Source organism: Chiloscyllium punctatum, unplaced genomic scaffold, assembly GCF_047496795.1.
Source record: "Chiloscyllium punctatum isolate Juve2018m unplaced genomic scaffold, sChiPun1.3 scaffold_105, whole genome shotgun sequence".
In the NCBI taxonomy this organism is placed as follows: domain Eukaryota; kingdom Metazoa; phylum Chordata; class Chondrichthyes; order Orectolobiformes; family Hemiscylliidae; genus Chiloscyllium; species Chiloscyllium punctatum.
In genome coordinates, this window is record NW_027309839.1 from 514,535 (window position 1) to 541,745 (window position 27,211).

General features: G+C 45.1%; 1 long non-coding RNA gene across 1 annotated transcript; it reads left to right on the plus strand.

The window, feature by feature from the left end:
- The first annotated feature begins 5,323 nt into the window (after window positions 1–5,323).
- LOC140471544 (uncharacterized) lies at window positions 5,324–23,132 on the plus strand. Its single transcript, XR_011957084.1, has 3 exons — window positions 5,324–5,377; window positions 10,414–10,520; window positions 20,216–23,132. It is a non-coding gene; the product is annotated as an uncharacterized lncRNA (long non-coding RNA).
- Window positions 23,133–27,211: the final 4,079 nt, after the last annotated feature.

Consider the following 27,211-nt stretch of genomic DNA (forward strand, 5'->3'; position numbering starts at 1 on the left):
GATGGTGGTGTCTGGTCATTGTCTGTCAGGGTTGATTTCATGAGTATGAGTATGTCGGGCTGTTCCTTGATTGGTCTGTGAGACAGCTCGGCACATTTTGGCCCCAAAATCCGGATGTTAGTGAGGAGGACGTTGCACCATCGAGAGGGCTGATTCTGTGGTTGTATTTTCTGGTGCCTTCTTAGATGACGAGTGGTCCAACCAGTTTCATTCCTTTGTTGAGACTTTGCAGTGATTAATACAGAGAGTAGCTGGCTGGGCCACTGTCAGGTTGACAGGGTTTTTTCTGCCATTGACAATGATTCCATGGAGATCAGGAGTTTCCTAATTCCAGTTATTTTTTCTTAAATTCAGATTCCACTGTCTGCCAAGATGGGATTCGAACCAGGACTTCAGTCATTTGTTTAATATTTTGGTTAAAATTTAAAGACATTAGGTTTGTTCACTCACTTTAAATATCACTTACCCAGGTTTTGTTTCTTTGTGAAACACTGTTCATCATCGTGTCTCCTCCATCCTTCTCTCCAACAACAAGAGTTTGGAGCACATGGAGTTTCTCTGTCACTAAGACTGAGATAATCTGATCTGCTGCTTCCCTCCCTCCCACTAGCCCACGGAGCCAAACTGCCTCACGTGGTGTTCCCGGTTTTTGTCCAAACCTACATCTTTCTCCAATCTCATCTCATGTCCAGCCTTATCAGAACTCACCTTGACCCTTTACCCTAATCTCACTAAACCATAGACTTTCCAACTCTCTTTCCTCCTCCACCTCATCAGTCCCCCTCACCGATTCACAGACATTGTTCCTTGTTCTATCTTTTCTGGTTATGTCCTTCTCTCCCATTCTGTGAAAAACTGATATTTGACCTCACCGTTGTTGGAAAATCCTGCTCCATCTCCACTCTCCCTTTTGTTTCTGAATTCCTTGTATTTGGTGTCCCTCATGGATCTATCCTTGGCCCCTCCTGTGTCTCACCTACACACTGCCAGGAGGTGACATTGTCCAAAAGCACCATGTTAGGTTTCACATGTACACTGACGATGCCCAACTCTCCCTCCCCATCATCCCTCTCCATTACTCCACTGTTACTCAGTTAACGAATTGCTTACCAAATTCCCACTACTCGATTAGGTGCAGTTTCCTCCAATGAAACATTGCAATGTTTAAACCCGTTGCCTTCCAAATTCCTTTCCCTTCCTGCTGAACCTCTCCCTCTCACTGGGAACTATGCAGCAGAACTAGACTCTTCACAATACTGCTGTTATATCTGACGCGAAGCTGACCTTCTGATTAGACATTGACACAATCCCAAACACCAGGAATTCCAATCTCTAAACCGTTGCTTATCTCCTCTTCACCCTAGCTCCATTGCTACTGAAACCCCTTACCCATGTCTGTGTTGCCTTAAACTTGATGAATCCAAAGCAGAACCCTTGATTCTGTGACTGGCTCAGAATCTGGTTTCAGACTCCCCTCTCAGTATTTACCCTCAGAGACATCAGTATTTATTCTGTCAAACCCCTTAAGAATCTGGTGGTGTGGTCTGATTGTAGGTGGTGGAAATGGCAGAGGATGATGTGTTGTATCTGGGTGGAAGGTAAGGACTGGGGGGGGAGGGGGGAGGTGTTCTATCCTTGTTGCAGTTGGAGATGTGGGTTTCAAAGGCAGAGGTGCGGGAAGTGGAGGGGATATAGTGGATGGTGTTGACCACATGGGAGGGGAAATTGCAGTCCTTGAAATACGGGGCAATTTGGAATATTCTGGCTTCACTGGAACACAGCAGTAAGCATGAGACAGAGATGTTGGCCAGGGAACAGGTTCGTGTGTTAAAGTGGCATGTAGCTGGAAGATCAGGGTCTGTTTTTGCAGCAGAATGTAGATCATCTGTCGCCATTTTTGGCACCTCCACTGAGATGCTGCCAGACACAGCTTCCTGTCCCCTCCATTAACAGCTATGCACCCTCCCAGCCAGATCGTAATCCACTCCTTTGTCTTTCCAAATGTTCTGGTCTCTCTTTGGGTTCTGTCCCTGCCTATTATTGACTCTTTAACCCCTATCTCCTGCAGTACAAAGATCTGCAGGTTAGTTGAATTGGCCAAGCTAAATTTCCCATAATGCTCAGGGATGTGTAGGTTAGTTGCATTAGTCAGGAGAAATATACAGTAATAGGGTAGGTGAATGGGTCTGGGTGGGATACCCTTCGGAGGAACGCTGTGGACCTTTTGGGCCGAATGGCCTGTTTCCACACTGTCAGGATTCTAATTTTCCCAGCTCCCATCGGTTCTGAGGAAGGGCCACTGGACAGATTTCTGTTCCCAGATGCTGCCAGACCTGCTGAGCTTTCCCAACACCTTCTGCTTGTTGTTCCTGATTGACACCATCCATACACCTTCTGGGTTTAATTCAGACAGGGGGAGGATCCCACCACTGACCTCACAATGGGGTCCAGCTGGAAGGGGAAGAGTGGCCTTGGAGACGGAGATAATGAGTCACTTTAGACTGGGAAGTTTTAATTACACTCTGTGCGGGTCGTTAGTCTGAATTAGAAACTCTTAATCCCGCGTTTGCAGCAGATGGGAAAACGGCTGCGGACATCAGGCATTGACAGTTCCTGGGATATGGCTGCCATCGTTATTGGGAGCAAGGTACAGTGAGGCACATGTGCATGTCCCCTTCCTAGGATTGTGGGGGGAGAAGGTTTGAAGAGAGGCATTTACACATCAAGCACATACCAAGAGAAAAGTATGTCTTTATATTCTTCCTGCACTGACTGTGAGTTTTGTTTTGTGAGTTCATTTCATAGGATATTAAATCAGAATAATTGAGGTGGGGATCTCAAAAGCAAGTTATTAGAGTCAATGGAGTCATTAGGATCTGAATGTCATTGGCATTTTACTGTGGAAGGAGAAAGGTTTGTCTATTCTGTTTGTGGGAAGATATCTCCAATATTTTTGTTAAGCAGAAAGATGTACAAATTCGTGATTGGATTACCCTTTGGGTCTGTGCTCTGTTCTGGGCCCTACAGCTGAGGAAGGAGATATTGGCCTGAGAGGGAGCACAGATTTATCCAAATTACACCTTCTCTCTTTCTAAGAACTCTCAGATTTAGACCCAATCACCCACTTCATGATGTTAACCTGTAAACTTCACATTTTCAATTACCTGCAAACTTCGCTTTAAAAATCCTTTTGGACTCAAATTCCAGTACCTTTCATTTGGAATGTTCCAGCTTCTGACAACTGTCTGTTCATTCAGAAACTGCTGAGGTCCATGTTGACTCTGGGGTTACAAAGGGCTGAATTGAAAGATGAGGTGCTGTCCCTGAGCTCCCATTGAGATGCATTGGAACAGTACAGGAGGCTGAGGGCAGTGTAGGTGTGAGCAGACAATGAAAATGACAGGGCTGCACTGTGAGGGCTGCTTGGCTCAATGAGAGTGTTCTGGAGTTGGGTGTAAACAGAGTGGGGGGAGACGGGGAGAAGGTGAAGCTGAAAATCAGTTTGAGTTCAGGCCGCTCAGAAATTCACAGTCCCAATGTGAACAGCCAGTTTTTAAGTGATACCTGCGGAGTATTTGTTAAGAGTTTTTAAAGTATTTTTCCTGACGGCAGTTGAGAGTTAACCACATTGCTGTGGGTCTGGAGTCACATGTCGGCCCGACCAGGTGAGGATAACCGTTTCCTTCCCTACAGGACATTAGTGAACCAGATGGGTTTTCTAACAATCAACAATAGTTTCATGGTCATCATTCGCCTTTTCATTCTAGATTGTATTGAATTCCGATGCTGCCATCAGCCATGTTGGGATTCTAACCCTAATCCTCGGATTTTCGAGCAGTAAGACTGTGCCTTTGTTTTGGTCTGTAGATGAAGGCGGAGAGATGGCCTGTTGCAGAGTGGCGTGCTGTTCCTGTCGGGTGTGGTAGATTAGGGAGAGTTTCAATGTCCCTGATGATGATGTCTGCAGGAAGTGTGATTGCAAATCCTATTGGATTGCATGGATTGGTGGAGGAGTGATTTAAGGCAATGAGGAATTGAGAGGAGCCGGGGGTGTGTGATAGGTGGCAGTCTCAGGAATGCAGGATACTGCAGATACAGTCAGGTAGATGGGTCACTGCCAGGAAAGGTAGGAGGGGTAGGTCGGTACTGCAGGAGTCTCCTGTGGCTATCTCCATCTCAGACAAGTATACTGTTTTGGAAAATGTAGGTGGTAATAGACTTTCAGGGGAATGTAACACTGACAGCCAAGTTACTGGTACTGAGACTGGCTTCTAACATAATGTGAGGTATATCCAGTTCCACACGATCAATGGTGATAGGGGACTCTCTAGTCAGGGGCACAGTCTGCTGTTTCTGCAGCTGACAGTGAGACATCAGAATGGGGTGATGCTGCCCTTGTGCCAGTGTCAAGGATGTCTCACAGAGGGAGCAGAATATTCTCAAAAGGGAAAATAGCCAGTGGGAGGATATTGTACATTGGTACCAATGGCATAGGTAGGGGAAAGCATGGGGTCCTGAAGAGCAGGGAGATTTGCTAGTGCTACTGGGGAGGCATTAAATCAGTGAGGGAGTCAGGGTAATCCTAAAGAGATAGTGAGAAAAGAGGTGAGTCTGAGGCTGGTACTGTTCACCAGTCAGACTGTCAAGGCAGGCAAGAGCAAGTCACAGAATGAGGTGGGACGGACCAGTTGCACTGCATTTATTTCAGTGCAAGAGACCTGACAGTTCAGGCAGGTGGGCTCAGGGTATGGTTTTGAACATGGCACTGGGATATTACAGCAATTACAGGGACATCACTCAGGGATGGATAGGACTAGCAGCTTAATGTTCCAGGATATAGATGCTATAGCAAGGATAGAAGGGGGCCAACAGAGCAGGGAGAGAGGTGTTTTTGATTAGTGATAACATTATGGCTGGGCTTCGGGAGGATATTCCTGGGAGTACATCCAGGCAAGTTATTTGTGTGGTACTGAGAAATAAGAAAAGGATGACCATCTTACTGGGATTGTATTATAGACTCTCTCCCAATAGTCAGCAGGGAATTGAGACACAATTTTACCAGGAGACCTCCGTTATCTGTAAGAATAATATGGATGCAATGATAAGGGGTTTTAACTTTACCAACATGGCCTATGAGTGCTGTAGTGTTAAGGGCTTGGATGGAAAGGTATTTGTTCAGTGTGTACGAGAACATTTCAGATTCAGTTTGTAGGATGTACCTACTAGAGAAGGAACAAAACCTGACCTGTTTTCTTTATTCATTCACAGGATGAGGCTGTCACTGGCTCGACCAGCATTTATTGCTGCGTTTACCCAGAGGGCAGGTAAGAGTCAACCACGTTTCTATAGGTCTGGAGTCCCATGCAGACCAGACCAGGTAAGGATGGCATTTTCCTTCCCTAAATGTCGTGAGTGAACCACATTGGTTTTTCCAACAATTGACAATGGATTCCTTGTCGTCACTAGATTATTTTTTCCCAGATATTTATTGAATTCACATTCCAAAATCTGCTGTGATGCGATTCAAACCAGAGCCCCCAGAACGTTATCTGGGTCTCTGGATTAACTGTCTAGCAATAATTTCACTCCGTCATCACTGCTTCTTAGAAAATGAGGTATCAGTGGGGCAGCACATCAGCACCAAAGATCCCACAGTATTGTGGCACAGTGGTTAGCGCTGCTTCCTCAGCACCAGGGACCTGGGTTTGATTCCAGCCTCAGGTGACTGCCTGTGTTCACGTTGGCACATTCTCCCCAGTGTTTGTGAGGGTTTCCTTCGGGTGTTCCAGTTTCCTCCCACAGTCCAAAGATGTGTAGGTTAGTTGGATGAGCCATGTTTAAATTTCTCATAGTGTCCAGATGCAGTTGATGAGGTTTTGGGATGTGCAGGCAAATCTCTGCCTGATGTGAAAAGATCCTTTTGTGGTCTTGGACAGTGGTCAGAGGGAGGTGTGGCCGCACGTTTTACATATCCTGTGGCGGCAAGGGAGGGTCAAGGGTGTGGAGGGTGGGTTGGTGGGTGGGTGTGGACCGAACATGGGAGGTGCAGCGGGAATGGTCTCTGCGGAACACAAATAGGGTTGGGGAGGGAAATATGTCTCTGGTGGTGGGGTCTGACATGAGGTAGCAGAAATAACAGAGGTTAATGTGCTGTATCTGGAGATTAGTGGGGTGGAAGGTGAAGACCGCAGGGTTATATTCTTTATTGTGGCTGGAGGGGTGGGGTAAAAGCAGAGGTGCGGGAAGTGGAGGGTATGTGTTGGAGGGCATTGTTGATCAAGTCAGAGGAAAATTACGGTCCGTGAAGTCGGCCTTCCTGGGATGTCCTGGAATAGGATCCAAAGAGATTAAACAAATATATCACAGACAAAAGATTAACTGGACCAGAGAATAGGACCCCTTAAAGGTCAACAAGGCTGTCTATGGAACCACAGGGGGTGCGAAAGATATGCAAATATTTCACGTCATTTTTACTGGAGAAGTATATGGAAGCTCGAGAGTTTGGAGAAATAAACAGTGATAACTTGAAAAGTGTCCATGTTACAGAGGAGGTGGGACTGAATGTCTTAAATCGCATCAAGGTGGATAAAGCCCTGGAACCTGATCAGGTGTATCCTGGAACTTTCTGGAAATCTAGGGAAGTGATTGTTGGGCCTCTCCTGAGGTACTTGTATCGTTGATAGCGACAGGTGAGGTGCCATTATTTTTAAAAGGTGGTAAGGAGAGGCCATGGAACAAGAGAACAGTGAGCCTGAAGTCAGTGGCAGGCAAGTTGTTGGAAGGGATTCTGAGGGACAGGATATCCATGTGTTTGGAAAGGTAAGGAATGATCAGGGAGAGTCAATGTGGCTTTGTACATGCACAATTGGGTCTCACTAACTTGAGTGAGTGTTTTGAAGTGACAAAGAAAATTGATGAAGCCAGGCGGTGAATGTTGTTTATATGAACATTCAACAAGGTTCCACAAAGCAGACTGGTTCGCAGGGTTAGATAACATGGAATGCAGGGAGAGCAAGCCATTACAAAACTGCCTGGAAGGTAGGAGACAGAGGATGATGATGGAGGGTTGCTTTGCGGACTGGAGGCCTGTGAGCAGCAATGTGCTGCAAGGATTGATATTGGGCCCTTAAATAAATGACTTGGATGTGAATATGTGAGTTATGGTCAGTAGGTTTACAGAAGACACCAAAATTGGAGGTGTAGAATAAAGAAGGTTAGTTCAGAATACAACAGGATCTTGATCAGATGGGCCAGTGGAGCAAGGAATGGCAGACAGAGTTCAATTTAGATAAATGTGAGCTGTTGTATTTTGGAAAGGCAAATCAGGGCAGGACTTATACACTTAATGGTCATGTCCTGGGGAACATTGCTGAACAGAGACCTTGGAATGGCAGGTTCATAGTTCCTTGAAAGTAGAGTCACAGGAAGGTAAGGGAGTGAATGCAGCATTTGGTATGCTCCCCGTTATTGGTCAATGCATTGAATGCAGCTGTTGTGATGTCATATTGTGGGTGGACAGGGCACTGATTACAGCTCTTCTGGAATTCTGTTTTCAGTTCCAATCTCCCTGTTCTTGGAATAATGTTGAGAAATTGAAAGGGTTCAGAAAATATTTGCAAGGATTTTGCCAGGGTTGGATGGTTTGAGCTATTGGGAAAGGCTGACTAGGCTGGGACTATTTTCCCTGGAGAGTTGGAGGCTGAGAGGTGATCTCATAAAATCATGAAGGGCATGGATAAGGTGAGCAGTCCGGGACTTTTTCCCAAGTTCGGTGGGTCCAGAACTAGAGGGTAAAGGCTTAAGGTGAGAGGGAAAAGATTTAAAAGGGATCTAAGGGGCATCTTGTTCATGTTGAAGGCATTGCAAGTATGGAATGAACTGCAGAGGAAGGGGTGGAGTCTAGTACCATTGCAGCATTTAAAAGGCATTTGATTGGGTACTTGAAGAGAAATGTTTTTAGAGTGATAAGGGTGAACCGCTGGCAAATGGGACTCCATTAATGCTCTCCGTTATTGGTCAATGCATTGAATACAGAAGCTGGGATGTCATATTGTGGCTGGACAGGACATTGATTAAGCCACTTCTGGAATTCTGTTTTCAGTTTGAATTACTCTGTTCTGGGATGGATGTTGTGGAACTTGAAAAGGTTTGGACAAGATTTACAAAAACGTTGCCAGGATTGGAGGATTTGGGCTACAGGGAGAGCCTGAATAGGCTGGGGCTATTTTCTCTGGTGAGGCAAAGACTGAGAGGTGACTTCATGGAGATTTATAAAATCACGAGGGGTGTGAATAAGGTGAGCAGCCGGGGTCCTATTTCCTCAGGTTAGGTGGGTCCAAAACTAGAGCACCTGGGTTTAAGTTGAGAGGGAAACAATTTAAAAGGGATCTATATGGCAACGTTTTCAAGCTGAGTGTGGTGTGTGTATGGGAGGGGCTACCAGATGAAGTAGTGGAGGCTGATAAAATCACAACATCTAAAAGGCTTCCAATTGGGTACATGGTTTTGATGGATACAGGCCAATAGCTGGTAAATGGGAATCCATTAGTTTAGGATTCCTCGTTGGCACAGACGAATTGGACTGAAGGTCTGTTTCTTTGATCTTAATAAATTAAGATGCATTCCTCTCTTTTGTGGAGAGCTAGCTGCAGCACAGATAATTATCCTTGGAGCTGAGAAGGTGAAGCAGTGATTTCGACCTGGTGCAGATTTGGTTCCAAGGTCTTGAATTTGCAGAGAGAGAGAGGAATTGTTCACACTGTCACAATTTTTAGTAACTTTCAAGTAATTGGCAAATAATACAAGGTGAAAATGTGAACACTATTTTATTCAGTAAGTTCTGAGCATCTGGAACAGTCTGAACGACACAGATTCAGCAGGTCTTCTGAAACAGACTTGGAATTTTACTTTTTAAGGAAAGATTTGGGGGGCTATGGGCACATGGGAGGGGACTTGGGACAGATTTGCAGCATCTCCAGAGGGAGAGAGTACAGCCCCAATGGGCTGAATAGCCCTCAGGTCCTGTGCTCTGTGATACTGCCCCATTCACTGTGAATGATGAAGCTCATCCCTGGGCAGAGAGAAGGATTAGCCCTCCGCTCTCATCACAATGGGGCCTGGCTGATTGACGGCAGCTCCAGACCAATGGGAGGAGAGTCTGTGTGGTCCTGCAGCCAATGGGATTGAATGAGGGGTGTGGCCAGCAAGACGACACCTGTCCATGAGCTGTGCAGGTGCAGTGTCACTGGGTGGGGTTGGGAGAGACAGCAGAGACTGGGACAGAGGCTGTGGGACCTGAATTACAAACTCACCATAAATTAAAACCAAAAGAACTGCGGAAGATGTAAATCAGAAACAACAACCAGGAGGTTCTGGAAAAGCTCGGCAGGTCTGGCAGTATCTGTGATGAAAAATCAGAGTTAAAGTTTCAGACCCAGTGTCCCTTCCACAGAAGAGATATTACTGAGAAAAAAAGGTCAGTTTATGTGCAGAAGTTACTGTGGGGGGAAGATAAAAGGAGTAAAGGATAGGTGGGGATAGAGTGAGAAGAACGGTTGGATAAAGGAGTGGATAACGATCTGGCTGGGGGAGGGTCTTTAGCTGTTAATGGAGACTGTTATTGGCTAACCATAGGGAGTGTGTAATGGCAGGCTGTGAGAACAAGGACTGGTGTGTGGGGTAGGGGGGCTACGACATGAGGTTGTTAACTTATGGTTAGCCAATAACTGTCTCCATTGTAAGCTGTTGCCCACCTTTCTCACTCCACGATTGGAGCTGCCGAGGACACAAACCTTTGGAATATCTTCCCTAACTCCCTCTGTCCGCCTTAAAGATGTATCTAAAAATCGTTCTCTTTAATCAACGTTTCCATCATGCGTGAAGCATTTTAGGAGATTTGTCAATGTGAAAGGCTCCATACAATGCAGGTAGTTGTTGTTATTGTCTGACATCAGGAGAAACAGGGATGAGCCCTCTCTCTCTCTGACCTGATGAACAACAGCAAAATCAGGAAGCACTGAGCATGCTCCAGCCCACAGTGGGCCTCGGATTATTGATGTCAGCGCAGGACCAGTAAGAGTGGGGGAACGGGGCTGGAGGTGCTAGTTGGTCCTTCAACCAATCGGAGTGAATGAGGGGCGGGACAATACTCAACCATGTCATAAACTTCACTGGCAGCACAGTGCTGTTGTGACCAAGGCATTGGAAATGTGTGAAGGTGAAGGGCAGGGGAAAGGAAAGACATATTGACCAGGAAGAGGAGGAAATTTTCACGGTATGGAATGAGAGGTTTTACAGAACTTAGTGCACTTTGTAAAACACAAATTTGAAAATCCCAAATTCTGCACCATTTTCCCTCCCTATAATCCATTTTGTGCTCCCTGAAATATCAACTGTGTGTTTCTCTCTCCACAGATACCAGTGATTAATGCCAAAGCCCCATTGCCTGTGGAGAAGGTGATGTTTGACTTCCTTGTACAGCTGCAATTCCTGTGGTGAAGGTGCTCCCACAATGTGTTTGGGTAAGAGCTGTTATAGATTATTCACTCAGTAACATTGAAGAGTCGACATTGTGTGTGCAAATCAACAACAGTTTTTTTTTATCATGTTTATAATTCCACAGAAATACTATTGAAAACTTCTGACATAAGGCCACAGATGGGGATATTAGGTCAGGTGATCAAAAGAATTGCCAAATAAGCAGGTTTTCAGGAATACCTTAAAGGAGGAAAGCAGGTCTGAGGGGGTAAGGATGGGAATTCCAGACCGTGTTGCCTTGGCAACAGTAGAAACAGCCAGACAGGTGAAGCAATGAATAAACACATCGTTGGGAGTCTGAAAGAAAATAAGATGTTGAGGTGTCACAGGTTGTGTGGTGCAGGGAGACAGGGATGTTCACAGCCAGGAATTACATTAAGGGTGAGAAGTTTAAATTGTTACTTGTTAATAGGAGCCTTTTGATGGATCAACAAGTTTTGGTACAAGTGAGCACTTGGGCAGTAGGGTTTTAGATACTCTTGAGATTACATGTAAGTTGAATGTGGGAGGCTGGCCCGGAGTGTGTTTGGATCATGAAGTCTGGAGATACCACAGGGATGGAGGAGTATTTCAGTAAATGAGCTGAGACTAGGGTGGAGTTGGGTGATGTCACTGATGGAGGAATAGTACTTTTGGAGTTGGGCTGCTCCTCCTCCTCATCACCCCCCCTCCCCAAATCACAGATATTGTTCCTTGTTCTGTCTGTCTGTCTTTTCGGGTTATGTCCTTCTCTCCCATTCTGCTACAAACTAATATTTGAACCCACCGTTGTAGGAAAAACCTACTCCATCCCGACTCTCCCTTTCCTTTCTGAATTCCCTGTATTTGGTGTCCCTTAAGGATCTCTCCTTGGTCTCTCCTGTTTCTCACCTACATACTGCCAGGAGGTGACATTGTCCAAAAGCACCGTGTTAGGTTTCACATGTACACTGACGATGCCCAGCTCTCCCTCCCCATCATCCCTCCCCATTACTCAGTTATCAAACTGCTCATCACACTCCCACTACGGGATTGGCTGCAATTTCCTGCAATGGAACATTGCAATGGTTAAACCCATTGCCTTCAGTTGCTATTACAAATTACTTTCCCTCACTGCTGAGCCCCTCCCTCTCCCTGGGAACTGTCTGAGACAGGAACCACACTCTTGACAATATTGCTCTCATATCTGACCCCAAGGTGACCTTCTGATCAGACATCTACACAATCACAAACACCAGGAATTCCAATCTCTTAAAATCTTTCTTGTCTCCACCTCCCCCCAGCTCCATTGCAACTGAAACCCCTGACCTGTGTCGGTGTTGCCTCAAACTTGACGAATCCAAAACAGAATCCGTGATTCCGTGACTGACCCAGAATCTGGTTCCAGACTCCCTCATGATGGGCAACATCCTCTCCGTATTTACCCTGTCAAACTCTTTAAGAATCCTACATGTTACAATGAGATCACCTCTCATTCTTCCCAAATCCAGTGAGTAGAGTCCCAACTTCTTCAGCCTTTTCTTAAAAGATAATCCCTGTAAACCAGGGATCATCCCAGTCAATCTTCTGTGAAATGCCTCTGATGGGATGATGTATTTCCTTAAATAAAGGGACCAAACCTTCTGTCATTACTCCAGATGTGGTCTGACTCGCACTTTATAAAGTTCCTCTCGGGTATATACTCCAAACAACTCCCTTTAAACTTGCACAGATGTTGTTGGAAATGCTCAGCTGGTCATGCAGCATCTGTGAAGAAAAATCAGTTAAAGTTTTGGGTCTGGTCCCCCTTCCTCAGATACCTTAAGTCTAATTTCTTTTCACAGATGCTGCTAGACCTGCTGAGCTTTTCCAGAAACTTCTGTTTCTCTGCCTGATTTCCACCATCTTCAGTTGGTTTCGGCTTTCACATCCTTTAAACTTGCCATCTCTCCTCTAGAATTTGTCATTTCCACCTTGGAAAAAAGATTCGCATTTGTTTGGTCTCCCCTACTCTGGGGGAAAAAAAAGAAACCATTGCTATCATTGCTCCTCATAATTTTATAAAGTTCAATAAAGCCACCTAAAGTGTCCAGTGCTGCAGGGAAATAGCCTCAGCCTATTCAGCCTCTCCCTGTGGTTCAAATGTTCCAATACTGGCAACACCCTGGAAAAACTTTTCAGAACTCTTGCAAGTTTCCCAACGTCTTTCCTATAGCAGGGAGACTGGAATTGAAAGCAGTCTGGGGATTCCAAATTTGGCTGAGCCAATAAACTGTACAACCGAAACATGATCTCCCAACTCCTATACTTAATGCACTGCCCAATAACAGCTAGCATACCAAACACCACTTTGACCGACCTGTCTACCTTCAACCACACTTTCAAGGAACTATCAACCCACACTGCATGGTCTGTTTGTCTGTCAACACTTCCCAGGAACTTGTCATTAAGACGTTGAGTCCTATTCTGGTAACATCTTTCTGAAATCAGGGAGACCACAATTGAATACAGTATTCTAAAACTGGCCTCAGCAATGCCCTACTCAGTCACAACGTGCCCGCCTAATCCCTATACTCAGTGACAGAATCCCTACAGTGTGGAAACAGGCCTTTCGGCCCATGAAACCATACCAACCATCGGAACAGCATTCCACCCTAACTCTGTAACCTGCCATTACCCATAGCTAATCCGGCTAACCTGCATGTCTTTGGATTTGTGGGAGGAAATTAAGAGCACCCAGAGGAAGCCCACGCAGACACACAGGGAGAATGTGCAAACACCACACAGACAGTGGAATCGAACCAGAGTACATTTATTGATCAGCACATTCCATTCAATGGTAGTGTCCCAAATGCCACGTTGAGCACCTGATCTCCCTGAAACTCTACTTTCCAAGAACTACGCAGTTGTTCTGAGACTTTCAGAGGGAATTAAGGTGAGGAGGAGAAAACAGGAACAGGGTTGAGTTTTAGATCTATAAAATAACTCTCCATCTTCTCCGCATCTTCCCCTGCTCTGTCTGCTGTCCCACCCACCCCCCCCCATCGGCCTGTCTCTCCCCCCTCAACTCGTCGGCCTGTTCCCTCTGCCCCCCCACTTCCCTCCTTTGTTGGTTGTCTCTCCGCCCCCCCACTTCCCTCCTTTGTTGGTTGTCTCTCCACCCCCCCCCCCCCCCCGTCGGCCTGTCCACATTCCCCTCAACCCGTCGGCCTGTTTTTCCCCCTCTGTCGGCCTGTTCCTCCTGCCATCTCCCCCCACCCCCGGGTCTGTTTCCCCTTTCTGTCATTCGCCCCCCCCCCTTTGTTCCCCCTGTCTGTTCCCCTCCCTTCTAATCCCACTTTCTGTCCTCATCTGTCTCTATGTCACCCCTCTCTGTCCCCCCTCTCTTTCCCCACCCATTTCAGTCCCACCCCTCTCCACCCACCCACCCCCTGTCTACCTGCCTATCCTCCCTCCCAGTCCCCTAGTTCTGTACTCCCCCACTGCAGGGCAAATATCTTGTCTATTTACCCTATCCATGCCCAGCCTGATTTTAAAAATCTCTTTCAGGTCACCATTCAGCCTCTGCCGCTCCAGGGAAAACAGCCTATCCAACCCTGGCAACATGCTATACTTCTTTTCTGACCTCTTTAAAGTTTAAGAACATCCACCTGATAGGAAGGAGAACAGAATTCTATGGTATATTGATTCGGCACCTTTTGCAATGTCCGGTACAGCCGCAATATGACCTCCCAACCCCTATACTCAATGCTCTGACCAATAAAGACAAGCAGACCAACTGCCGCCTTCACTATCCTATCTACTTGCTACTCTACTGTCAAGGAACTATGAACCTGCACTCCAAGGACTCTTTGTTTAGCAGCACTCCCCTGGAACTTACTATTAACTGTATAAGTCCTGCTAAAGTTTGCTTTTCCAAAATGCAGCAGCTTACATTTTTCTAAACTGATCTCCTCAGCCCATTCACCCATCTGATCCAGATCCTCTTGTACTCTGAGGTAATCTTTTTCACTGTCTACTACACCTCCCATTTTGGTGTCATCTGCAAACCTACTAACAATACCTCTTATGTTCACATCCAAATCATGGATATAAATGATGAAAAGTAGTGGATCCAGCACCAATCCTTGTGAGACTCCACTGGTCACAGGCCTCCAGCCTGAAAAGCCCCCTCTGCCTTCTACCTTCGGGCCAGTTCTGTACTCCATGCGATCTAACCTTGCTGACCAGTCTCCCATGAGGAACCTTGTCAAACACGTTACTGAAGTCCATGTAGATCATGTCCATGCTCTGACCTCAGCAATCCTCTTTGGTACTTCTTCAAAAAAACTGAGTCAAATTCATGAGATATGATTTCCCATGCACAAAGCTGTTATTAGTATCCAGGATTTAACTCTGTACATTGGGGTCTGCGTTGCCCAGTTATAGGTGTTAATATTCTGGATGAAGTTCAAGTACACCAGCATTTTGTCAGTGACTCTGTATTGAGTCTTGTTAATGTCACCAACACAGGTGAGTTCCTTTTGAAAGGCAGTCTCTGTATCCCTTGCCCACCAGGAAATAGTAGTGGTGTCCTTACCTCTGGACCAGGAGGATCAGGCTCAGAGTTGAGTAACAGCATCTTTGAAGAGGCTGATTAGTAAACCTGCCCAAGCCACCAGTCCATACTGTCTCCCAGCTGTCTCTGCCTGAGCCTCCAAACAGAACCATCCTGTAGTTTCTCTCCTGTCAGACTCTCCCATTGCACAGTTTGTCCAGGATCCCCTCCTGCTGCTGCACTGATCCTGTCCCTCACTGACCTGTCCATCGCCCAGTGTCCTCCACTTTCATTCACTGTTCACAATCCCATTGACCCAGTCCTCCCGCCCCGCCCCCTCCACTCTATAGAGACTGCTCAGTGGTTAGCACTGCTGCCTCACAGCACCAGGTAACCGGGTTCGATTCCGGCCACGGACGACTGTCTGTGTGGAGTTTGCGCATTCTCCCTGTGTCTGAGCGGGTTTCCTCCCACAATCCAAAGATGTGCAGGGTAGGTGAATTGGCCAGTCTAAATTGCCATAGTATTAGTTACATTAGTTAGGGGGCATGGGTTTGTGTAAGTTAATGTTTGGAGGGTCAGTAAGGACTTGTTTGGCCGAAGGGCCTGTTTCCATACTGTAGGGATCCTGATATATTGGGTAGCAGCTGCTGCCAATCACCCAGACTCCTGTATGATCGGGTTCACGTGCTGTAGGAGGGGAGACAAGTGCACGGGTGCAGTGCTGGCCAATTGTGGGAGTATGAGCAGTATAGGTCAGTGCCTGGGAAGGAGGCTGTGGGTGTGAGGGATTAATCTCTCATTAGCAGCTTCATCCCTCTGGGAGCAGGACCCAGGGGAATGGCCCTTCTCTTGCTACCCTGACATGTGATCAGACTATCAGTGGGGCAGCGTTTTGCAGAAAGTTATCAGAACTCTTTTGTGAAGATTCACGGTTGTTATGGAAAGGGACAAGGATGGGGCTGCAGTTTGAATTCTAATTTGGCTCATTTTAGTTAGATGGGTCTTGGCCAGAGTGTGCAGGAAGCAGTGTATGCAGGATGGTTCTCATCAGGAGCTAGGAAACTGAATTCGAAGAGAGAGTGTGTGTGAGAACTGGGTGTGGAGGAAAGGAGTGGGGGGATTGGTTTGGATTTCAGTTCACAGAAGAGAGAAATTGTGAGACTGAGGTTTAAAGCTTTGGGAGAAACAAGAAAACTACAGTTTAATACTACAGTTGTCTTATGAATTTCCATCCTGTATTAACAGTGGTAACTTGTGTGCTCTGTTGTATGGTACTGAAAGGGTGGATTTGCGGATGAGAAATTCAAATTGAACTTCATGTTCAGATCTGATAGTTACTTGATCCGTGCCGATCTGAATATCATTGGCCTTTTCATCTGGAAGGAAAGGTGTGCATTCTGTCCGTGGGTGAATATTTCAAATCTCAGTGTGACTGGAAAAGTACTGAGACACAGCCAAGTCCATGTCAGCGTGGTGAGTGTGGAGAGAGATTTCATTTGTTTTTGAAATTCTGAAAAATCATGGCACATTTCCCAGGAACAATTAAGCCACAACTTTGCTTGGTAGAAGGACAAATCTTTAATTAACCATGCAACCAGAAAGACACAAGGATACCTGCACCATAGTACAAACGATGACAATGGGATTGTTGTAAAGGAGTTCATTCTCGATCATGGATTGTAATCCATTGGCATTGTCCCGTCGGTTCCAGTGCCGTGGGGAAATACTGGAAATGTGATTAATGTAATGTAGGTTTCAGTTATTAAACTGTAAAAAGTGCAGAACAATTTACAAGGATGTTGCCAGGGCTCAGGGGTCTGAGTTATAGGGAGAGGTTGGACAAGTGAGGATTTTATGTTTAGAGCAGAGGAAACTGAGGGGGTTCTTTTCTAGAAGTGTATAAGACCATGAGAGGCATGGATAAGGTGAATACACTCAGTCTTTTTCCCAGGAACTCAAGGATTGGACGGATTGATTGGATCAGTTTAAGGTTAGAGGAGAAAGAATAAAAGGGAAGCTGAGGGGCAACTGTTTTACACAGAGGGTGGTATGTATATGGAATGAGCTGCCAGTGGAAGTGGTTCAGGCAGGAACACTCACAACAGGTAAAAGACATTTGGACAAATACATGGATAGGAAAGGGTCAGAAGGGCCAAGTGCCGGGAAATGGGGTTAGCGTGGATGGACATTCTGGTCAGCATGAGCCAGTTTGGGCCAAAGGGCCTGACTGCTGCAGGATGCTGTAACTCTAAGTGCATTTGCTATTTCTCCCACTAACTCTGTTGGTATCCTGGGATGTATTCCATCAGGGCAAGGAGACTTGTTTACCTTTAGCTCCATTAACTTGCCCAGCTCTAACTGTTTCACGATAATGGTCATTTCAAAATCCTCACCTTCCTCAGTCTCCTTATCAATTACTGGCATGTTCTTCGTATCCTCCACTGTGAATACTGACTACTGTGTGCTCATATTCCTGAACCCTGCTGGATAGGAATAACTGGGCACAGAACTCTGAGAGGTCTTCTTTGAGTCTTTATTGATGAGACACGGCAGTTACCTGGATAGTGTACATGCAAAACACCTCCAGGCAGCATCAGGTAACCCCCCGCCTGTCCGATGTGCCACTCCCATTCTTAAACCTTTGTGGTTTGGGACCTTGAATCGAGACTGTCTCTCAGTATCATCTCCATGGCAACAGCAATTAGAAAGTCAAGTTCAGTTCAGCACTTTGTGGTTAAAACACACACCACTCCCCCCACACCCCTGTGGCTCCCTCAAGTATCTGACAGGCGCTTCAGTTTCAGTGGGGTATCTCTCAGGATTCTGATGTGGGGGAGCCGGTGTTGGGGTGGACAAACTTATAAATCACACAACACCAGGTTATAGTCCAACAGGTTTATTTGGAAGTACAAGCTTTTGGAGTGTGCTGTGATTTTTAACTCGATCAGGATTGTCCCGATGGTAACAGTTAAGTGCTTCAACAATTCCAGAGGCCATATGCTCCCTACACAATAGGTTCCCCTCTAGCAGGGTAAACTGCTATTCTGTCCCTGGGGATAGCTACTTATCACTTTTTATCCCCAATCCCATGCTTTCTGTTGATCTTTGAAGTTTTTCTAATCTCCTCGTTTCTCCTTGGTCTTTGCCAATTTGTATGCTTTCTATTTCAGTTTGATAGACTCCCTTATTTCCTTAGACACCCAGGGCAGATTACTCCATTTCCTACAGTCCTTCCTTTTCACTGATATATACTTTTGCTGAGCACTTCGAAAAATTTCTTTGATATTCCTGCACTGTCCGTCAACTTTCCCACCATAAAGTCTTTGCTTCCAGTCTACATTAGCCAACTCCTGCCTCATCCTATTGTAGTCTCCTTTGTTTAAGCACTGGATCTTGGGATTGGATCTAATTTTCCAGCATTCCAGCTGTGTTCTAAATTCAACGAGATTTATCAGAAGTCTTTTATCAGATTACGAGGTGAGACAATGTTAGCTGGGTGTTTTGCGTTTCATTCTCAAAGACCTTGGCTTTGTAGTAAAGTATAGGATAGATATTCACACAGAGTACTCTGGACGGTGTGAATGTACTGCACAGTCTAAAACCATAAATCACTGTCCCCCTCAGTTTAAAATAGCAAAATCATTATCTCCTATATGCTTCCTCACTACCTAAGTTTGGAACGCTAAACCACCTGACTATCCTGCATTTTCCAAAATCTCCTTTGGTGAAGATGGTGAGTTTTGGATTCATCTTTCCAGTTATTACCGTAAGAAGATAAGCACTGGGCACAGGGGAGGCAATGCAACCCTTTGAACCAGCTCCACCATTTAATACGGTGATGATTGAGCTCACCTTGGTCTCAGCTGGATTTTCCCGCCTGCTCTCTCTCTCTCACCCTTCAACTCATTGCAAATTCAACATCTGTATCTCTTCATTAAATTGGCTCATTGTCCTGGCATCCACCGCATTTTGAATAGGGAATTCCACAGATTCACAACACATTGAGACAAGTACATTCTTCTTCATGAGAATATAATAGAGTCCCTATAGTGCAGAAACAGGGTATTCATCCATCGAGTCCACACCAACCTATCCCTGTAACCCTGCATTCCCCATGGCTGATGGCCTTACCGGCACAAACATGGACACTGTGGACAGTTTAGCATCGGCAATCCACCTAACCTACACATCTTTGGACTGTAGGAGGAAGCTCGAGCACCCTGGAAACCCACCCAGACATGCTGAGAACGTATAAACTCCACACAGTCGCCTCTGGCTGAAATAACAGCCGGGTCCCTGACGCTGTGAGGCAGCAGTGCTAACCACTGAGCTACATCTGCTTAAAATCTGCTACCCCTTATTAACCTCCCCAGTCTGCAATTGGCTAAATCCTTACGTCAGAAATCAGGTTGTGGAAGCAGATGTCTCTGTAAAATCCAGTAACAGCCTGTGTTTGAATGGGGATCCTATACCCAAGACCCTCCAGCCCTCACTTTTCATTCACTATCCATAAACATGTCTCCAGTGGCTTCATGGGGGCTACAACTCCCACAATCCCTGAGGGACCACACATGTGCGGGGAAGCCCAGCACTGCACATGTACAGAATATGGGCGGATTTTGGAGCATGTTCTTTGGGGTAATTAGCGGAAAGCATTTGACATTGTGATTGGCTGGAGGTGGAACGTATCAGCTTGTAGTACTGATGGGTTGGGGGGGAGGGGGGGGGGGTCAAAGTGTCACCACACCCACATGGGCCCAAGTTCCATCCCCAACTTGTCATAATGCTGGGAATCGACCAATGGGAAACAAAGAAGGGTCTTACCCATTCTCCCAGACTGAAGGTTCCTCTTCTGTGCAGGATCTGCTACCACCCTTTCTGTTTCCTTTTGATTTATTCTCCTGTAACATTATTGACTTGCAGTAACTGAAGGGAAATGGAGTAAACCCAGAAAGGGTGCAGAGTCTAACCAGGACAGGAAGTGGTGGCATGGATCTGTTTACCAGTCACTCCATGAGAATGGGGGCAGGTACATTAGGGACAGCAGAGGCAGAATGGTGGGAGAGTTTAAGTGAGCTGGAGGGTTACAGCTTTGGGGGAAGAAAGGGGAAAAAGATATTCCAGAGAAACTAGAATTGTCTGTTCTGATTCTCTAATATGTACATATTCCTTTTATACCAGGGTGCTAGATGGTGAAGATTTGCAGACTGAAATCTCAAAATCATGTGCAGATCATGATAAAGTTAACCAGCATTTGAAGAACCAAAGATGGAGAATCACTCGGCCAAAATCCTGCAACACTCTCCCTCCCAGCATTGTCGGTCTCTCTGCGCCAAATGGACTGTGACTGGTACAAGACAGCAGCTCACTACCATCTTCTCAAGGGTAACGAGAGATGGGGAATAAATGCTGGCTGAGCCAGTGATGCCCATATCCTGGAAATGGTTTCTATCTCTAGTTGCTGAAACCTGGTTGATGTTACTGCAGGATGAAGAGGGACGCTGAGTGTATCCTCCAGGAGGCAGCACCATCACATTACCCCTGCCTACACCCCCACAGTAACACAGCAACATCACTGGAACAAAAGGCAGTGAAACCAAAGGAGGACTGAGATATAGTTCTTCGAGATAAAGTCATAAAAGGGGATTGAAATTCAGCAGGAACAGGAGACTGAGCTGGATGGTCAGCTGTTTCCCATTGACTGGTGGTGCAGGATTGAAAGGCCGAATGCCCTCCTGCTGCTATCTCCCAGGTATGTATATAGTCATGGAGCCTGGGTAGGAAGAAGTGGGCAGGGATTCTCCAGGAGATTGCACTTCCACAACAGTTTTCAGAGAGGGATGGTTTGATGGATTTTATTTAACATTTGTCTTTAACACAAGGTTTGTGAATTTGATTTTAAAATATTGTAGCTATTTATTCCACAATAAATAAAACTAAAAGAAAAGAAATGAAACTATCTGAATATAAAAGTTTTTAAAATTTTAAACACCCTGTAAAACAAATCCTGTCTACTCCCAGACACCATCACTTTCCAGCTACTCAAACTCCAGGGAAATATTCCCTCCCTCTCTGAACCTTTGTTTGATTTAACTGCTTTTCAGTTCTCATTCTGTGAGCTGTGAAGCGTTCTTTATTCCCCATTTCTCCAACCCAGAAGTGTTATCACACATAGCTGAGCAACCTTCCCACATTAACATCATCATTACACCATTTTGGTTCACATATAATCACCAGCAGTAAACCACCCATGTAACCAATTGAATATTTATAAACAATGCCCCTTGCAGGCAAAGCAAACCATGACAAATGACAAAGTGGGAAGGGACCAAATCAAAGTAGAGTTGGGGGTGAGGAGGCAGCGATGGAGATAAAGCACTGTATCCACTGCGGTGCCTATCTCTATCTAAATGCGTCAGGAGAATTGATACACACTATATGCTCCTTTGCCAAGGGCACCCTGTTGTGTCGCCTTTATCCTCAATCATAGAATAGAATCCCGACAGTTTGGAAGGACAGCATTGGCCCATCAAACCCCACCAACTATCCAAAGAGCACTCCACCCCTGTAACACTGCATTTCCCATGGCTGATCTACTGAGTCTGCACAATCCTGGACACTGGACAATTTAGCATGACTGATCCACCTCACCCACAAATCTTTGAACTGTGGGAGGAAACCAGAGCACCTGGAGTGGAACCACACAATCATAGGGGAATGTGCAAACTCCACACAGGCTGTTGACCAAGGCTGGACTCCAATCTTATACCTGGTGCTGTGAAGCAGCAGTGCTATAGAGCAATTTAAATCAAAATAGATGATCCCTGCTCATTGCTGTTTGTGGAGACTTATTGCCCAGAGAGACATCCTGAGATTCAGAAAGAGACAATATGAATTCAGTCAACTCCTGCTGAGTTAATGTGATTACCAACAACATCAATACTCCAACAGTGTCATCAGACCTCGTACCTACTCTATCATTTACGATTTTTAACCCATGGGAAGTTTGTTACCACCTTCGATGACAGCCATAATGCTCTGGCCACTTTGACGGAGCCAGTGCAAGTCAGTTCTAATAGTTATCAACAGATTGAATCTAAACAGGATGCCCCACAACAGGAAGTGCTCTGACACTCAATGCCTGGAAGTCAAGGTGATTTTCCTAAAACCACTCACGTCTGGCAATACCATTGAAGATATTTTATGCAGTAACCTTTCAGTCTCGATTTCCAGTTCCAGTCCATGAAGCAGCCAGTAACATGCACTAGTGAATTGAATTCTAACAGCAGCATTTCCCTGGCAGGAGAGATTGAGGAGCTTGAAGCTGTCTTCTCTGGAGTATCTAAACATGAAACACTTCAAAGGAACAAAAATCTTCAAGAGCTCGAGAGGATAGATACAGGAAGGATGTGCTCCTAGGCTGGTGTGTCTGGAATGAAATAAACGCTAACTACAGTATCTTTACCCAGCATCCCCTTTAGCTGCGTAACTGTTTAAGATTTATTTGCTGCTCTAATTACACTCCCAGTTTTAACTACTGTCATGTTGATGACTATGCAAATGTATAAAATATAATTTAATCTATCCCAAAACCTCTCTGTATCTGTGTCTCACTTGTGCTCACCGAGACACTCATTCAATCTGATCTCTTTACAAACTCTGCCCTGATTTTTCTTTCGAGGGCTCAGAATGAAATATTCACAGAATTGTTCCTGTGCAAAAGGAGGCTGATTGGCTCATCAGCTCTCCAAAGGATCACCTCACTGAATGCCATTCTTCTCCCTTTACCCCATAAACCTTCCCATTCATCTTCTTCCAAAAACACCAGCGAGTTCACAACTAACCACAGCGATCAGATTTGTTTTGTTTGTTCGTGGCATCATGGCATCACTTGCTGGGGCAGCATTTGTCATCCATTCTAACTGCCCAAGAGATGGTTCAGAGTCAACCCCATTATTCAGTGTCTGGATTCACATGGAGGCTGGACCAGGTCAGAACTAACAGTTTCTCAGACCCAATGACATGAAGAGTTGATTTCTGGCCTATTATCTTTTTTCTGAAATGATAATGAATAATTTTTGCAGTTGAATTAAAAGTGAAAGACCAAAATGTGTTTTATTCTGATTGTGCACATCCTCCTATTTTCTCAGTTGTTATTGACAGTCTCATTCCCCTCGCACCAGAACCTGTTCCAGAGAGTGTTACAGAAAAGGCAGAATGGTCAGCTGCAGGTTGTCACCTGACCGGTCACTGGACCCAAAGGTTCACTCTCCATAGATGCTGCCAGATCTGCTGATTATTTTTTCCAGCAATTTCTGTTTTTGTTCCTGATTTTCCAGCATTTGCAGATGTTTCGTTTTTGAATATTGATCTTGTCTGTAGCAGAGGAGTTTATTGATGAGTTTGGAGAGTTTTGAACATTGCAACTTAGGCCACAAATCAGCCATGATCTGTTGAATGGCAGAGCAGGGTTGAAGGGCTGAATGGCTTCCTCCTGTTCCACTGAAAGTTATCCATCTGCAGCTTGTGGTAACATTTCCCCTCACTGCTCCCTTCCCCTCCATGTCGAACACACTGTTACTGACTGAACAAACCTCCTGCTCATGTTCAGTGACTCCCTCTACTGCCACCCGGATTTAACACTCATCATGGAATGCTGTCTCGTGTTACTGCGGGAATGCCCACAGGGTTAATCCTGGAGTCTGTATCCCCTGGGATCCAAAAGTCCTGTTTATTTCCTTCTTCCTATTACATTCTGGCGTTGAACTCTCCATTTCAATCCATTCTCCTGTCATGCTCTTCAATATGTCCATGTAGGTGGACTAGAGGCAGCTGGCACCTGAGATTGTATCTGCCTCCCCCACAATCAGGGATTTGGGAAAACACTCAGACAATGACCTATCCATCTGATTGTTGACTCAGACAGATAGGCAGAAAGAAAGATGCACATTTAGATAGCACCTTTGATGACCTGGGGCAATGAAGCATGCTTCAACCCAATAATTTCAACCTCAAATCTCTGAAAACACAGACACAAAGCTTCCTACTTTTACCAGGTTGTCTCTCAGCCTCCTCTTTTCTTTAGAAAAGAGTTTTAAGCTGTTAAGCCTTTCCTGGTGATTATAACTACTGTGTTTCTGTCAGATTTGTGACTGAACCTTTATTTTTCTGTTGTGAGTGATGCTAGTAGCAGAAACAGTTCCTGACCTGTGAGGGTTTCGGTTGGAGTATTTATATTTACACTTTCATTCTCACCCTCACATACAGTGTGAAATTGATGTAAAACAGAAGGAAAGGATTGAGTGAGCACCCACAGAAACACAAAAGGCAGCATGTGTACCTGAGTTGAATGAACCTGGACTTAGGAAAATATGACAACAATCACAACTAGTTAGAATTACAGAATCCCTTAGGCGCACAGAGACTATTCAGTCCATCGAGTCTGCAATGACTTGCTGTCCCACCCTACCTCCATAACCCCACATTTAGCATGGCTAACCCAACCCACCTAAACTACACACTACAGGCCATGTTAGCACGGCCAATCCATCAAACCTGCACATCTGTGGGAGGGTCACATATTATGTCTAAGTGCTCAGGATTGTAGATGAAGGCTTGTGTTACAAATACTTGACTGACCCAAATCCTCTTTTTTTTTTCAAAATAAAATCTGGGGGAAACTGCAGCCAGGAAGATTTCCAATTATCTCATGAGGAAGAGATTTCAAAACTCGTGCCACTGACCCAGGGGGCGCTGTGAAGTCACAGAGATCTGGGAGCCAACAGAAATGTAATGAGTTGTGAGCAAGGTGGGGGTGAGACAAGGACAAAAACAGTCTGTCACACGGGGGAAGGCAGCAGAGATTAAATTGCAGAAATGGTAGTCCCTCAAGGCCACAGCGAATGGAGTTAGGGCTTGGAAAGAAACAAGGAAACAAGGTGAGCAGCTGTCAAAGAAATACATTGACAAAACAGAGTACGCAGTCTGAAATTGTTGCTCTCATTGGTGAGTACAGAACGCTGTAAAGCCTGGATCACTCTATTACAGCCAACCCATGCAGGATAGGCCAAGTGGCCTCGATCTGTGCTGTAACGTTGTGATAAATTTATTCTGACATTTGGAATTCAGGTTGGATGATGTTCATAAATTCTCAAATTGGACTTGAGTTTAATATTCTGGAGAAATGTTAAATCAATCACAATGATCCCATTCTGCAGACTTTAGTCCGCAGCCCTGCATGTTCCAGCATCTCAGTTACATCCATGTCCTTTTATTCTAATGTGATGCTGGTTCCTGCCTCTGCCACCCCATCAATGAGTTCCTGCTCCCCACCATCTCCGAGTGAAATGAATTCTCCCCTCCCATTCTTTCTGGGAATTAGTTTCAATCTAAATCCTCCAGTTTCTGACTTCTCAGTTAATGAATAGCTCCTTCCTATCCACTCGATCTGGATTCCTCAGCATTTTATCACTTCAATTAAATCTCAGCTCATCCTCCTCGGAAATCATTCCCAATCTATCCAACCTTTTCTCAGAGCAGAAACTTTCCAATTGTAAAAATATTCTGATCAATCTCCTGTGTACCCTCTATGGTGTGATCACATTAACCCTGGAATAAGGGGATCAGAAGTGTGTGCAGTACTTTAACTGTGGTCAAACAAATGTTCCTGACATTTCCCATGTCACCTCCGTGTTCTTGTGGTTGTCGCTCTCACAAGAAGTGTCCTGATTTTCCCACACGGAACTGGATGTGCACTCCATGGGACTGGGTTTCCCTACCATATGTTTATTTGTTAACTAATCCTAAATTAACTTCAGATTAAAACAACATTATCAGCTACCCACCAATCAACTTCTTCCATTATACTCAAGTCACCTTACTTTTTAAAATCTCTTTAAAATTATTACTATCTAAACACAACAGGCTTTAAGTTGCTGATCAAGTATTCAGATGTCTCCACTGTTACAATCACTTGAAGATTATCTTTACCTTCAGCTACATTTGGTGAATTGAACACTGATTGTAAATATATAAATATCAAAAGGACTTGAGTTTTATGATAATTAATCCAGTCTGACATTCTTGTTGGTTAATATCTTGAAGAGAACTGTCCTCAGAATTCCAGCTGTGCTCTGACTTCATTCACAACTGGATTTAGTTGGACTGCAGATCTTAGATCTGTTATTTCCCGGATTGCTTCACTCTGTCTATCACTTGCTGCTTATGCTGTTAGGCTCACAAGTCGTCCTCTTTGGGAACTGCATCAGGTTAACACCTCAATTTTAGGTATTCATGCTGCTGTTACTGACATGCCCTCCTGAATTCTCTCAGTTGAATGAGAATTGATACTCTGGTTTGATGGTAAGAGGTAAGTTGGTGGATATGCTTGGCCGTGATTCTGTAAGTTTTGTTGGAATACAATTCTACTGCTGTTGGTGGAAGGAAAGGGCTAAACTCTTACACTATTGGCCCCATATACTACATGCAGTTTCATGAACACTGATAGGCCAAGACATGAAATACGAGCAGCACTGTACAATGATACAGGATCACAATTGCAGTAAGGGGAGTTTAAGATCCAACTTGACACAGGAGTAGGGAAAGAAACAGTTGATGAGATTGTCTCATTCATAGTCACAAAGAGACTCTATGAGGTTATTGTACTGTTGGGGGAGAAGATGGAGAAGGTTAGGGAGATGGAGAACCCTTCAAAAGAAACTAATCTGCCTGAGAGTAGTGAGATAGAATTGATTGCCATGAATTTAACAGAAAGCTAATTGAAACTGTTTTAATCCCCAAAGGATAACAAGACTAATGATGCTTCCAATCATCATCAGAAACAAACCCCAGAATACATAGTTCGGAGATGGATTTCAATTGCCAATCATTGCCAAACATCCAACTTCTGCAATCATTGAGCAAACGTATGTGTGATTACCCAGTTCTGATGAACCAGAATATCGCTGTTCACTCTGTACAGATGGACAGCGATGTGGGGAAGTCTTGGCTGAGTGGTATTGTCTCGAGACAGTTAATCTAAAACCCCAGATAGTGTTCTGGAGACCTGGGTTCAAAGCCTGCTGCAGCAGATGGGGGGAATTTGAATTCAATAAAAAAACTTGTGAATTTAGAGTCTAATGATGACCATTCATCGATTGTCAGAAAAACCCATCTGGT